At 37.8% G+C, this 15,236-nt stretch overlaps 1 protein-coding gene across 3 annotated transcripts in view; it reads right to left on the reverse strand.

Moving 5' to 3' along the window:
• PTPRN2 (protein tyrosine phosphatase receptor type N2) overlaps window positions 1–15,236 on the reverse strand; it is a 670,936-nt gene that overhangs the window by 445,694 nt on the left and 210,006 nt on the right. The window lies entirely within an intron of this gene.

Below are 15,236 nucleotides of genomic sequence, written 5' to 3' on the forward strand. Positions count from 1 at the left end.
GCACTACTAACAGGGGTAGGAAGCAGTATGTAGTTTTTTTATTAATCTCGTTATCATTCACATTAATGCCATGTCACACAAATCTGACAGTTGAAACGAGTATCCTAATGTTTGTAAATCCTCTTCACTTTTAGTGTGAGTTCTTCAAATGCCACCTGAGCAATGCAAAGCACTTTTGTTAAAATAAAAGTCTGGCCCATGAAAGAATAGCTTCTCATCAGGTATTATGATTCAGTTATCCCTAGCTATTATACCAAACACCCTCATGTACACAGCCAAGATATGTCCCTTCTCCTATTATTCTTTGCGTTACTTTTTCTTAGCCAGGGAAAGTTTCCCTGACATAGTTTTGACAATTCCACAATTAATTTGTCTTCATTTCATTGTGTCCTTAATAACACTATGTAGGCAACAGATGTCAAGTCTTTCCAAGTGGAATGAAGCAGAAGTGAACTCACATCCCTAATAAATTGTTTATTGAATATTTATTTTTACTTGGATGACAAAGTGCTAGTGAATCCACCGGTGGTAAAGCCCATGCTTACATGCTACAGCACAACATTTATTGAAGCAGCTATTCTCGCCAAATCTATATTGCATTTATAAATCTTCAAAACAAGCCCTGGTAAATGTCACTTCTTAAATGCTCAGCAGAATCAATGACAAGTGATGCTGCCTTTGCCCTTGAAAAATTCACGTGTTTGGATCTGAGTCCAAATTCTAAAAACCTGTTCAGAAACACACACAGTGTAAACACACATGCAATGTAGCAGAAGCACTGAGGAAAGAGAGAAAAAGTTGCTTTAAATGCAAAAGTTAAATAGAACCAGGAAAGCTTGTCTATTATTTTTCTAGACTTTCACTGTAAGCTGTGAGAAATACACTACTACAAAGCCCGTTGACTTGCTTCTGCTCAGCATAGGAATATTTTGCAGTGGTCTTCCATATGCTACCCAAAAGCAATCAGTTGCTTTTGGCATACTTTTAGTATCCCAATAATCACATTTTGAAATCAATATCGATATAAAAATACAGAAAAAGTAAAAATACAAAGTTACAATACCTAAACTCTACCTAAAAAACTTTTTAAACTATTGTGGCATAACATCAGGCAATATCACGTGCTGTATCTTTATTTGTGTTTTCTATGTATCTATCCTTCAGTTACTGAACAATAATTTTGAATTTTTATTACATCTTCAAGTTCAAAGAGAAATGAAGTACAAAAATGGAACAGCACAGTAAAAAATTTCATATCTCCTCTAACTTCTTGAATGCCACCAGTGGATTCTACACTGTGGAACAGTCTGCTCAGTGTCAGTGGGATGCCCATCTCCAAAGAGCAGAGCTGCTCTGCTAAGCAGCACGGTCCAGGTTTGCTCCCATGCCTGGCACAGTGCAACCCAAATGCTTTTCCAAGGAAAGCATAGCAATGTCCTCATTTTTCAGCTGATTCTGTTACAGCCATGTTTTAAAAGAGTGTGGGGTAGTCTATTCAGGGCTCTGAATTACACAGCAAATAGTATTCTTCAAGAGCATGTCAACTGGCTTAGTATAATGACATGTTTCTATGGTAGAGCTGCAGCTATATAATCTTTTTGCCCATGGTGGATTTCTCAGTTAGGGGAATTTCCTCAAGGGGAAATGCTGTCAGCAGAGTGCAAGGAAAGAGACTAGTTAAAAGAGAACCCATGGACATCCAGCAACAGAGAGTCCCTCTCCTTCAAAGTTATAATCCCTGTAGCACCTTATACCCTCCCAGCCACTGAGAGTCAGGGATGCAGCAGCTCTTGCTCACTCCTTTTATAAGGATCTTCTCTTCAGGGGAGAAACTGGACATGTGGTACTGGACTTGGCCCACACCCATCTTCAGTGCACCTCCCTCACTAACCAGAACCAGCATGTCTTTTCTTTTTAGCAAAACCTATGTTTGTTTCACTCACAAATGGTGCTGAATATGTTAATTAGACAGGAAATAATTGGCAGAGCTTGGTATAGAAATGACATTTGAATGGTAAATGAAATCTTGGGGCAATATTAACTGATAAAATATAAGGTGAAATGGAAAAAACATTGATTCAAATCAAGACCCTCTGCTTATTGCTAGAAGTCATCATAGTAAAAAAAAAATATTAGTCTGCATCTGCTGGGGGCTGCCAGACTGCTAACGGCCTCAGAATGGAAAAGGGGCTTTGAAATGGGAATAGGTCAAAAGCAAACAAAAAACCAGAGCCTAAATGGTGATGATGAGCAAAAAGTGACTTCTCAAGCACACTTCCAGGAAAATGGAGGACAAAAAGATTGTGAGATAGTGAGATACTTTGTTACTTTTTATCTCTGAGTTAAACAAAACACATTTACCAAAAAAAAAAAAAAAAAAAGAAAAAAAGAAAGAAAAGTAGTTCTAATCCTTTCCCATTCTTTGTAGTAATATTTGATAGACACAGAGGTGGATAAACAACTTAAGTCAGCAATTTTACTCTAGTTAGTAATGTCCCTGGTGACCATATGTTGTAGCTGCTATGAAGAAGTTTATTGTGCTACACGAGGCTTTAGAAAATGTGATTATTACATTACTGCAGTGCTTCATTCTAAATAAAATATATAGCCACTGCTCTTACAATTTAGATTTGGGTTTGATGTCTGCATGAAATGATTTGTAAAGCTTAAAAAAGTGCTTGAGCGCATACCACTTCTTTTTTCTCTAATTCCTGTATGCTTTGTTACACAGGTATTTTAATGCAACAGTCGCAGGATAGTTTGGATCTTTGCAGGAAAGGTGGATTACAAGGCAGCCGCTAAATATCGGCAAAGGCATCACACATTGTACAAAATTTCCAAATGCATAATGCGAAGAGTCTTCCATTTCAGCTGCCAACCCAGAAGATATCTCAACTGAGAAAAGGAAAGATTGCAGCCCCCCTGTTTGAAAACCACTGAAAGCCACGTGTCAAGATGCTGGAAAGCTGCCCTTTCACCAACTTTCTTTGGCTATGTGACATCGAAGTGAGAACCTGTTGGAAGCAATAAACGGTTCTCTATAAGTATCTCTTCAGTCTTTCTGACTGTAATGCCATGCAACTATAACTGATAGCCTTGATTTGGAATAATTTGGGGCATTTTTTAATGTTCCCTAAGTGCAATGAATTTAGGAACTAGAATAAGACTCAAAGGAAGAACCACAGCCTGATTGTGGTACAGATTACAATGAAATATAAATAAGATACAATTTCCTATTACATAAGAATGTGTTTAGTCATCTCATATTCTTGACTCTCCTCCCCGTATGTCCTTACAAAATGTTTAGGGTTGTATGACAGAGATGAAGTACGACAAGTTCCTAATCTGCAAAACAATTGAAAAATGTTATTTTTTGCAGAGGCAATCCCACATTCATCTGCCGCCTGATTTAGAGTTTCCATCTGGACAGTTGGCAGTCACTCACTACAGTCCAGACTACCTTGAAACGCAGCACAGAGGCTTTGGGAGAACTCTGATTTAGATACTCAGTAAGGGAAGAACAGGTTCCCACTAAAATAATTTCCACTTTCAGATATATCAATCAAATGAATGGTAGTTTCATTTCCATTCTTCCAAAAACAGAAAGGTAGAAAACCGGCTTGAAAGCTGAAATTATCATCATGGGAAATTTGTTGTGCCTTGAATCTCTAGATATAGGTTGAAACAGACCTGACAGGTTTAGTCTATTCATTTGTCCTCTATCCCTTCTCCATCTAGAAACAGATCTAATTAAGAAAGTTTTTTTTTAAAAATTAAAAATCTGTGTAATGAAGAGAAAAAGCCACTATTTCTTGAATCATCATTATTTCATTAGGGACATTCTCTGAACATCACTGTTCTCTGTATTACACAAAAAATGGAGCTGCAGTCACCTCCTCCTCTTCCTCTTTCTGTTACCATGTTGTTAATTCCAACTGCGAAGCCACTGACCCTTGAAATTATTTTCACATGCCTGGAAAACACATGTGGCTTTTTCTTACCTTTATCTTTCTAGAATTGCTCTTTCAAAATTCTGTGCGCCCCCTGGAAAATATTAATTCACACAGGATTCTGTTAACAAATATCAAAACTTAGCCTTAGTTTTAGCCTTAGAGACTTAAACCTCTAATGAGGGAATCAGAGTTCAGCTTGCATTATTCCTCACTAGTAACATAAAAACAGGTTGAGCATATGTAACGCTGCTGCAGCTTAAGCACAGCAAGATATACGCTGAACTTTCAAATCCCTGCTTCTTATTTGTACAAGCCAGGCTATGAAAACAGACACTTCTAATGAATTCACTGAGAAATCCTTAGTAGAAGTAGCAACGACTGACTTAGCGCTATAATATTTAAAGCAACTGCAAAATTGTGCTTTCATCAGGAAAGGAACAAAAGCTTTGTTAGTTTTGAAGCTCACATTTATATTCAGCATAATAATTCAAAGTATCACTGCCTGCCACTATTAGGAGACAGAGGTCAAATATGGCAAGTAAAAAAAAATTACATTCACAAGCTATACAAAAGAGAAAATAGGCTCAAATTGTATGAAGTGCAGTGACATTATTTAAATGTCTTTGTTAATCAGGGTCCTGACATAAGAGATGGTGCTGAGAAGAATTTGCTCTTCAGACTCTTCTCAGCATGGGTCAAATCTGCTTAATATTCCAAACGCTGAGTCTAGCTGAACTGCGTTACCCCTTTATGATCTCTCATCTATTTTTTTTTCTCCATTGAATTCAAGATGCACTGGTATTTTCAGTTTTCATCACTGCTAAAGGGCAGGGAAGCTATAGCATAAACAGAGAAGTTCCTTTCAAGCCTTGTTTATAATGATTTATACATTATACAGCGGTTAGACCTGCAGAAATTTTTGCAGAAAGTCAGACTACAAAAAAAGAAGTTTGGGAATGTTTACTATTGACCTTATTTATTTTTTCCAGTTGCTCAAGGAGAAACAAAAAAAATAGGACTATCTGCTGATTCATACAGAAGACAATAAAAGCTGTCTAATTTCCACCCCATATAGCCACAACGGTGTGAAGCCTACGCAAAGCAAAGAACAATGAGGCCCACAGAGCATCTAACGCACAGATGCTGCTGCTTACATATCTGCACCAACATCCCATTTGAAGCATGCCCATGAGGACTATGATGGTCAATTTTCACCCTTTCAAGGATGAATAAAAGATAAATAAAAAGACCAAAGTCATGAAGATTGTAAATCCCAGCCAGTACATTGGTCTCCCTATTCTCCAGTGATGTTTGTGGAGAGCAAAAACAGTTCCTTAAAACAAAACATAGCTCTGGCCCTCCTGTTGGCACCATGCTGTAGAGAATGTGCTGTGCAATCACAAGATCAAGAACTTGTGCTCCTCTACAATTCCTTCTTCCCCCAGCACTCGTGTAGCTCCCCCAGGCATCCACAAGCTTAATCCCTGCCAACTGCTTTCCCTTCACCCAGACTCGCTACCTGAGGGGTCTGGAGGCTATTTTTGTTTCCCTACCTAAATACTCAATCCATAAAAGACTTTCTCCCATTTCAAACAAGACATAGAGCACAATGAGAGGGCATGAAAGAGCAGCTGGCCAGTATATTTTGATTTATTGGAAACATTATGGGATTGCCCAAAGGCCTTGATCAGAGTCCAGTTGTGCTCAGAGCTGTTCCGCCCTGTCTGCAGCAGCGCAAAGCAGTAAGATAGATGAGATTGCTCTAGACAAGATGAGGTCCAGCCCACCCGAGGACAACTGTTTTGGCAGTAGGGATTTAGGAAAGGCATACTACTATAAAGACCAACTGCGCAGTTGTTGAAGACTTTCATAGCCTAATGTAACTGAAATATTTGAGAAGCTGCAATGACACAAATCAGACCATCTGATACGATTCCCTTTCAGGCATTCAGATAAATGTAATAAGCTTTCACGCTGCTGACCAGCATTTATTAAAAGCTAGTTTCCAAAATGATCCTGTTCAGACTTGAAACCAATCCAATCATAACCACTAACTTCACAGAATGTCATATCCTATATTTATACTTGATGGTTATTTTTTTTAACTGCAGATAGAGTGGGGAATGCCCCACTTAATTCAGAAGGGACAAAGTTGTTGAATTCAGCTTTGACACAAATCTTCACCAAACCAGCGTATGTCACAAGTGTTTTCATCCATAATGTTGAAATAGCATGGCATACTGATCAGGTAGCTAGGGTTATATTACAGAATATTTTCCATAGTTTCAATGGGTTTAATATACATTTCATTATTTCTTGTCCATGGCTCTGATCCCTCTATGTTCACCCTGCTATAGACCCTTACCCCAGCGAGAGCTCAAGGGCTATAATTAGACCTTTGCAAGTTAGGAGGAGACCCCAAAAGTGTTGGAAAGGCTGAAATGTTTCGACACTTTCTTCATGATCAGGATGGGCAGCAACCACCACGTGCTATGGCTGAGCCACTTCTGGGAAATGAGATGCACTACACTGTGGGTATACATGATATAGTATAAATGCACTGTGTTTTACTGGAGATGGGTTTCTTGCATTTCATTTATTTAAAAAGCCCTCAGAAGCACAAAGTGCAATAACAAAGATTAGATCACATGGATAAGTATGAGATAACAGGAGGAAGGATTTGGGAAAAGAAAGGGGAAATAAGGTTTAAATGCATTTCTCCCTCTCCTTGATTTTTTTCCACCGTGTTTTTCTTTTTTCCTTGGCCAGCTTCAGAAGGGGAGTATTTAAGGATTAAAAGAACTCTTCCCTTCAGAGAACCAGTTTCACCAAATGTAATGTTGACAGGCACTGTACAGCGATGGTGTGTATTTGGAAAGACATAATAAATACGAACTGAAAAGGTCACATCTCACACAAGCACCTTTGACGACTCATGCAGACTCTCTCTCAAAATACAGCTCAGAAGTAGATACAGTAACACATTCCTTCCCTCCAGCATTCAGAGTAACTAGGGTTTTGAAACCACTTAAATTTCCTATTAAAAATCTCAATTCAGGAATACACCCCGCTTTGATTTAACACGTTCCCAGAAAGGCAATCATGCTCCTGTATTCCATACAGCAGTCCAAGCCTGACATGGAATTATTTCTTTTTCATAACAATAAATTAAAAAAATACAGTTTTCAAAGGAAACAAAATATACAGCAATCCATTTATTGTGACATCCTACTCATTCATGCTCACACCCTACTGCCAATAAATATTTAAGAGATTAATGAGACTTCAAATTGTAGAAAAACAGTAAATAACTGCAATGCTTTTAAATAAAAATAATGTGTGACTTGATTTCTCTTCTTTTTCATGGTTAGCTATTGGGATTGAATGGGTTAATTTATTTCCTGAGACAGAAGACCTTAGATAAGCTTGGTGGTTATGTAGGCATGTCTGGGTTGCTAGGAGTTTAAACTATCAGCTTGCAAATGGAGCTATTTCAGATCCCAGGTGATCCAAAGAATAGGTTCTCCTCACGCACTAAATGATGCAGGGATTATGTGGAAAAAACTAGTATGCGATCATATAATCAGACACCGCACTGTAACACACAAGCACAAAGATGCTGAATGAGGGTAGTGCAGGAAATGCCAGAATTACGTTTGCTTACCTTCTGAACGTTTGATTTGCAGTCCTCAGAAGGGTTTTTAAATTATTATTTTTATTAATCATAACTATTGTGTATAACACACACAGAGAATATGACACAGTACTGGGTAATAATGAGACCACTTGTGTGCAGCTCCTGCTTGTTAATTGTCCTAGTATTTTTCTTACTTGGACATGGATATTCCAGTGGTTAATGATATTATACCTTCTGTATATCAGTTCACTCATGCATATGACTACTTGATTGCCTCACATACACTGTTTAACCTAATTATCATAAACACTAGTGTCACAAGAATTTTCTGTGACTCCAAGATCTGCACTGTTGAAAATAGGCATAAGCCTCTAAGCAGTTTCTGAGCTTGGTCACAATACAGTTAAACCTCTGCCACTTCGCTAAGTCTGATGCATCGTTGATAAAACACTGCTGAACCAGTTTCAAAAATATTCTGTATCTTATGCTATTGTTTGTGTTAATGCAAAGGCTAAAACACCTACTGAATATGAAGGGCAGGAGCTCTGGGGGAAGGGGAATTGCTTTTGTGTTTTTTCCTAATAGTTTATATAAGCATGAGGAACACCAAAAAGTCCTTAGTAATGGGAAAGAAACCCCCAAGCTTGAGTTTATCCAACAATGAAAGTAATCAGAACCTGCCACGCAGCATATAAAATATGTTCAAACACATACTTGACTTTAATTTATTGGTGCTAAAGCTCCCACTGAATTAAACTGGAGTTCAGGGTGCTAAGCACCCCTGTAAATCAGAAGCTTCATGCACGTGTGATTGCGGTCCCGGGCTGCCTGTTTAACAGGAAATCACTTTTATCATCGCAGCGAGTTGAGGAGAGAAGCCCATGACCAAAATGCTATTTTTATATATCGAGTCTGTGATTCTGTGTAAACTATTTCTACAGGAAATAAATATGTAAAGGTGGCATCAATTATTACAGATTCATTTAAGGTAACGAATGGCAGGAGATGCCATGTGTAGCAAAAATGACTAATTTGGAAAGGGAATAAAGTACATTTTTCAGATAAAGCTAAAGGGTTTTTTTTTAAATAATTTAGGCAGGATATTTATTCTGTTTTCAACAAAGTAGATGACAGTATCCATGCACAATAAAAATTTTCTCACTTCCTCTTCTAGACAAAGGTGGACACTCAAGGCTACTTTGCATGTTCAAGCTCCCCAAATATTAGTTTTGCTACTTTCCCAGCCCTTGCCAAAAGCCTCAGCTTTCCTATTTTCTTAAAGATCAAAGTAAAAATCTTAAATATGTGATCATGAACTGAGAAACAACACAGAGATTAAATACATATGTGCCTGTGCACACACGTTTAGATCATCAGAAATTAATGGCTCATGTACCATTATGCTAAAACATCTTCATGATTGCCTATATAACATATGATTGTTGATTTTTATATGAAGCATATCAACACAGAATCTGATTTGTAATGTTTTGGGTTAGTTCAAGGGTTTAAGAAAAAAATGACAACAAAAACGAATTTGCAGAATTTACACAGGACCTGATCCTGTTTCCACCAAATTCAGCGAAACTGTTCCACGTGCTATATGCACTCCATTTAACCCACCTCCTAAAATTATCAGCAAAGAGGTCAGAAATGGCAGGGCAATCCCTGCAAATGAGTAACTGGAGTAATACTGCTGCTAATAATGCAGTACCCTACATTTATAGAGTGCCTGCCACCCCCAAGGGTGCTAAAGCATCTAAACCTCCTGCATAAGGAGTAAAAGCCATACAAACAGGGTGAACTCCAGGCTGCCAAATAGCTTCCCCGGCACTGACTGTGGTCCAGGACAGCAGACAGTTTCTCTCCAAAACCCACATGAAATTTTCCACTCAGACAAAAAAGGAATCTCTCTGATCTCTTGATATATGAAAGAGCAGCCCACATTTAACTTCACACAACTCAGACTCCTCTTATGCCTGAATCTTTTCCCTGCCCGTATTTCTCTGCTTTAACTTTTCCTTCCCTCCAGTCAACTGCAAACATATATATGAAGATTTGATTTTTGGGAAGCACCTTCAACTCGATTCACTTCAGTTGAATCTTCAAACGCTCAGCCTCTCTGACTATCAGGCCATAAATATAAGAGAAGTAAATATCTGTACCCTGCAACCTCTCCCCTTCTCTCTTTGTGACAGTGCTGCTCACAGCTTCCCCAGGGACCGATTTATCCACAAAACTGGCATTTTAAATTCAACAATGTGCAATTCATTTTCGCAGTCCTCAAAGATAACAAATACTCAGTTTTAAATTATTGAATCATTCATTTAACTTAGGAGGCCTGAAAAATTATCATTTTTATGGAAAGTAATAAATTGTAATTGCAAGTAATAAAAATATAAGTAAAGAGAACACCCGGACGTGCTACAAAGAAAATACCTCATTCTGTAAATGAGTGGTTTTAATTAATGATGATTTCTAATTGTAAGACATTACTTACAGAATTAACACTTTTTATATCTATCTGATAACACCAATTTTAAAAGTTATTTCAGCTGTGAATGATTCGTGACTTTTTTTTTAATAACAGTTCCTCTGAGCTCAGCCTTCCCAGAAGCAGCAGGAAGCCATGGCAGGCTTTGGCTGCTCAAGCCCCTTCACGGAGCATTTTCAAGTGGGCACATAACCCGCCGAGTGTGATGTGACATAGGGACTCCTGAACATTACACATTAAGAAAATGTTTCTATTAAATTGGCAGTACAAGATGTACAAAGTTAATCTTTGGTTCAGTATCTTGCAGATATCGCAGTAACCGTTACTTTCCTGTTTACCTGGATGAAGCTCTAGTGCTGAACACAAGCTGGAGCACCAGCCCCATTGCAAGAATACAGACACCTTTCCTGGACAATATAAGCCTCCCCCCAAAGAGTCCCAAGTGGTTAAATCCAAAGGCCATCTCCTGCTTAAGAAAAGAGCAAACCTCCAGTACTATGAGTAAGCTGTTCACTGTGTGTGCTATAATACTGCTCGTACAAAACAATAAAGTATGGTATTTATCAGTACTAGTGGCTGCTAGTCTGGTGTTATGACGGATTACCGTGAGATTCAAACTTTGAGTCTATAACTTCTCAAAATTTACTGGTGATGATATTCCATCAACGTGGAATAATCCTTTGCACTGTCCTCCATTTATTTAGCAAGTTTGGCAATAGTGATGCTGTGCTGAGGGCTGCCTTATTTGAGCTGGAAAGAAATTGGAATCTTGACTTTCATTTTTCATGAAATATTACTCTGTGATTAAGGTTGCTTCTTTTGTTGTTTGTTTATTTATTTCTACTTTCCCATTTGAATTCATCTGGATTCAGCTTCCAGCCTACTTCAGCCAAATCTTGTCTTTCTCTGCTGGGTTATAGAAGCTTCTGGTAACCAATATTTTCGACACATTAAGGCCCTTCTGCACTGTAAACAAATCGTCTCTCTTTCTTTTGAGAAAAGCAGAACAGATGGAGCTCTGAGTTTCCCACTAAAAGGCATTCTCTCAAAATTATTTTTCTGGCCCATTCGTTTACCTTCTTCAATTTGCCAACATAATTTAAACAAAAGCAGACACAAAACTGAACAAGATATTCCAGTAGCTGCCTGACTAATGCAATATATAGAGAGAAATTAATTTTCCTCTCCCTAAGTCACCATTCTAATCTGTACATCCAAGATCCATATTAGCCGCCTTTGCCCCAGCTCTCATAGAAAGCCCCGATGAGCTGCTTGTCTGGTATGACCCTTATGCCTTTCTCAGGTACAAGCCCTCAACAGAAGAGGTATCCTCACTGCAACCCCCAGCCTACATTGTCCTTACACATTTTTTTGAATGGCCCATGTTGGCTATCATCCTAAATTCTCTGGTAGGACTTAATAACTATTCACAATTCCAATAGTCTATAAGTCATCTGGAAGTTTTCTTACCGGCAGCTAGTATATGTATATCTCCAACTTATTGACAAAGTTGTGAATGAGGATTGAGCCAGCATCTATCCCTAAGGAATTTCATGTAAATCAACCTTACTTAAGTCTCATTATTATTTTGGGAGTGAAAAGCATCCTTCTATCCAAATCATGACCAGTATTCATATATTAAAAATATGCAAAGCCAGACTTCCCAAGGCATAGTAAATTATGGGCTTCATTATGTAGAAATGTAAAGGCAATGTATGAAACCAATATGTGTGCATCAAAACCAAAGGTCCTTAAAAATCAATTTCTTTTGAGCAAAAATCCTTAGACCTTATGTTTTGCACGATTCAATGTGCATTAGAACACAAAATACTACTGTATAAAATAAAAAATGCATATGTTTATACACATTTGGACCACAAAGACAAGAATTAACAAAAAATTTCAAATAATTGCAATACAGTATGGAAAGTACACTAGACGGAAGTACATTAATGCTTCCATAATGGTGATATTTTATTCAACACAGGCTCTGCCAAGGATATAAATCCTTTCTGCCTGTCCCCAGAGTCCCCAGTCCCAAAATAACACAAATTAACTTTCATGACAGACTTTTTTTTCTTTGGGGAGGAGGGGAAGGCAGAGAGAAAAATGTTTTGTCAGTGTGAAGGAGAAAGTCTGAAAGCAGATAGAAGTTCATAACAGAAAAAAAAAAAAATCTTCATTATTTTTCAAATTACTAGAGCCTCAGAATTCAGAACAGCATGGAAACGTCCAGCCCATTCATTCCTCTGGAAGAAACAAATGCAACTTACAGAAATGCTAAAATATTTCATAGATAGGAAAGCTTCTAAGAGGCTCCTGCATTACTATTCCTGACTCCTCCTCAGTTCCTCCTCCTTTGCTCTCCACTCACCAAGAGAGATGGCCAAGGCTGTACATCTCAGGGTGAAATTTCTTGTATAATCAATAAGATGCCATGAAGCTGAATATTTGATGTTAGTTTATTATTCTCATTGTGCTTCCACAGGTTTGGCCTCCCTCCCCACAACCTGCTCTCCTCCCTCTCTTCTGCAAGTCCCCTCCAGAGGCACCAACAATTTTAGCTCAAAAGCCATGTTACCTCTCATTTTATGAAATTTCTGCAAGGAATAACCTTTAACCCGTACTTTGCCTCCTCCCCTTCCCTGCCAAAAGCTTTATCCATTCAATTCTTTTTCAACCTCAATTACTTCCCATTTAACAAATGGTTGGTATAGCAGTGAAGCACTACAGTAAGAACAAAGGTTGGTGCTCCATTGCAATCTCTTCAGGGTAGAATTAAAGGCAAATTCTCTATCAGAGAAAGCCACCTCTCCCCGATTTTTCTGTCACCGCATTATTATTATACAGCTTGTCTCTGAAAGGAAGGCTCTCAGGGTGTCATGAACTCTCAGAGAATTTCTAGTCTACAATGCCTTTCAGTAAAAAAGGGAATGCTCCAGAGAGAAAATAACCTTTGTGTAAGGAAAGGTTTGTTCTGCAATATTGTCTGAGCATTGGCTTTACAGGGAAGAAATGAATCTCTGCATTTGCATCACCAGAGCATAGAAACTGGTCCAAAGAATATCACTCTGCACAGCCAGAGATATACTGCTCTCTTCTCTCTGACTGAGAGATGGAGAGGCGTGAGTGGGATTAGGCAGTATATACAATCCCTCCTCTATTGGTACATCTCCACAGCACAAAACACACAACTAAATTCAGAAAATGTGAATCCTGCTCATTTCAAATGGTATTCTTTAATTTAAAAAAAAAACAAAAAAACCCACACAAAAAAAACCCAAACCACCAACCCATGTCATTTATGTCATCTCTTTTCTGATCTTGTTTGAAAGATAAGGAAAGAACATATTCCTAATTGCCCCTCCCCCAGTCCTCAATCATTCTCTAGTACTTCTTTCCTCAATTTTAAATATTTTGAATGCAGGCATAAATTCCTGGGTTTTGCTGGCATGCCTTTAGTAGCAGTTCATGTCAGCAACAGGACAGCAACATCCTCACGAAGACAAATTAGTGAGATAATCCAGAAGAATCCTAAAGTGTCTGTCTAGAAAAAACAAGGACAGCTCATAGAAAGTATGATTCTTACATATATAAACATACACACGTTCCGGTAGAGGAAAGAATGGAGGACACATAAAAGTGTCAGATACTCTTAAAAAAGGGAGGAAACAAGAAGACAGATTCCAAACTGTGTGAATTGTTAAATGCCCATTGAAATAAATGGAACTCTAATAATTAATTCCAGCTAAGGATCTGCCCCGAGAAATGAAAAGTGTCTTTCAACAGGCTCACATCCTGCATTCCTGAATTATTTTAATTGCACAAAAAGTTAGTGGTTTCATTATTATTGTTTCACATAATTTTATATATTCCTCTGGACATTTTAAAGAATTATATTTTTCCTGTTTTGTTTTAAAGTGGAATGTTTTCTTTACCCATTGGAGAATAGAGAAACAGAATGTTGAAATGCAAAAGGAAGGTGAAATGGTTAATGGAAGAAACGACTTATAAATACATAGGAAAAAATAAAGAACTGGAAAAGAAAAGTAAATTTTGGACTATTCAGATCCAGGTTCAAGCTCAGAAAGAAGCATGATCAAAATGTATCCTCCCTTGAGAGTAACAGATTACCGAAGACAGTGGCACTTCATGTGCTTTTCTTAATACTATTTACAAATTACATCCTTCTGGGAGTTGTAGGGAAAAAAAATTGTACTTTACGGGCATGCACGTGGGTTATTAGCTAAAGCTAATGGCCACCATTCCCAGATATCTGAAAGATATTTTTTTTTCCCCTGAAAGAAAAATAAACCTAAGAAAAATGGTATCATAATTGATGTTTTGCAAACATTTTAATAATACATAAAGTCTGAGTTAGAAAGGAAAACTACTAAAAAACAAATCAATAAAGTCTGTAATACTAAAAAAATTCAGTTTAGCCTCCAGTTACTCTATGTCAGTGTTTACTGCATATCTGACAGGCTGCTTTATGTACCTGCATGCCTAGGGTATTCTTAGTGCTGTGAATCCTTCAGATGTATCCCAAATGCTGAGATACCATTATTTAATTCTCTGGATAATAAACAATTAAAAAAACCCACTACTGCTGTCATTCAGTTATACTTTAAAAATAGCCCAGCTAAACAGGTGGTGAGTAGTGATTACTGGGCTTGCTGTCACCGATTGACTGCAGATTGTGCACACAGCAAGTCTATGCCAAGATATTTAGTTATTTTTGTTACTCATCTTCCCCCTTCCTACTCATCAACTTTACCTAAATGTGTTTTTCAGCTGTAACACACTGACTTTTAAACTGTAGACTCCTAAAGGCATGGATTATCACTCTAAACTTGGTTACTACCTGTAGAACAGGTCTCAGACTGCAAACTACATTTTCAGCCCAAGACTTTGGTAATCGTTCAGTGGCATCTTTGGAGACAGACTGACCCCATAAGGGTAAATACGAGCAATGAAGGGTTAAGCTTTCTCACCCCTGAAGAATTTTTGACAGTTTTAAATGCTGAAAAAACATAAGAAAACCAGGATTTGGCATGCTAGTGAAAGGAGCAAGCTGCAGGTTGTAAAATTTCAGGTTACCCATTTGTTAAATTACCACCTATTTGTAAAATTATTTCAAGTTTGAGTGATA

The sequence above is a fragment of the Phalacrocorax aristotelis genome, chromosome 2 (assembly GCF_949628215.1).
Source record: "Phalacrocorax aristotelis chromosome 2, bGulAri2.1, whole genome shotgun sequence".
Taxonomy (NCBI): Eukaryota; Metazoa; Chordata; class Aves; order Suliformes; family Phalacrocoracidae; genus Phalacrocorax; species Phalacrocorax aristotelis.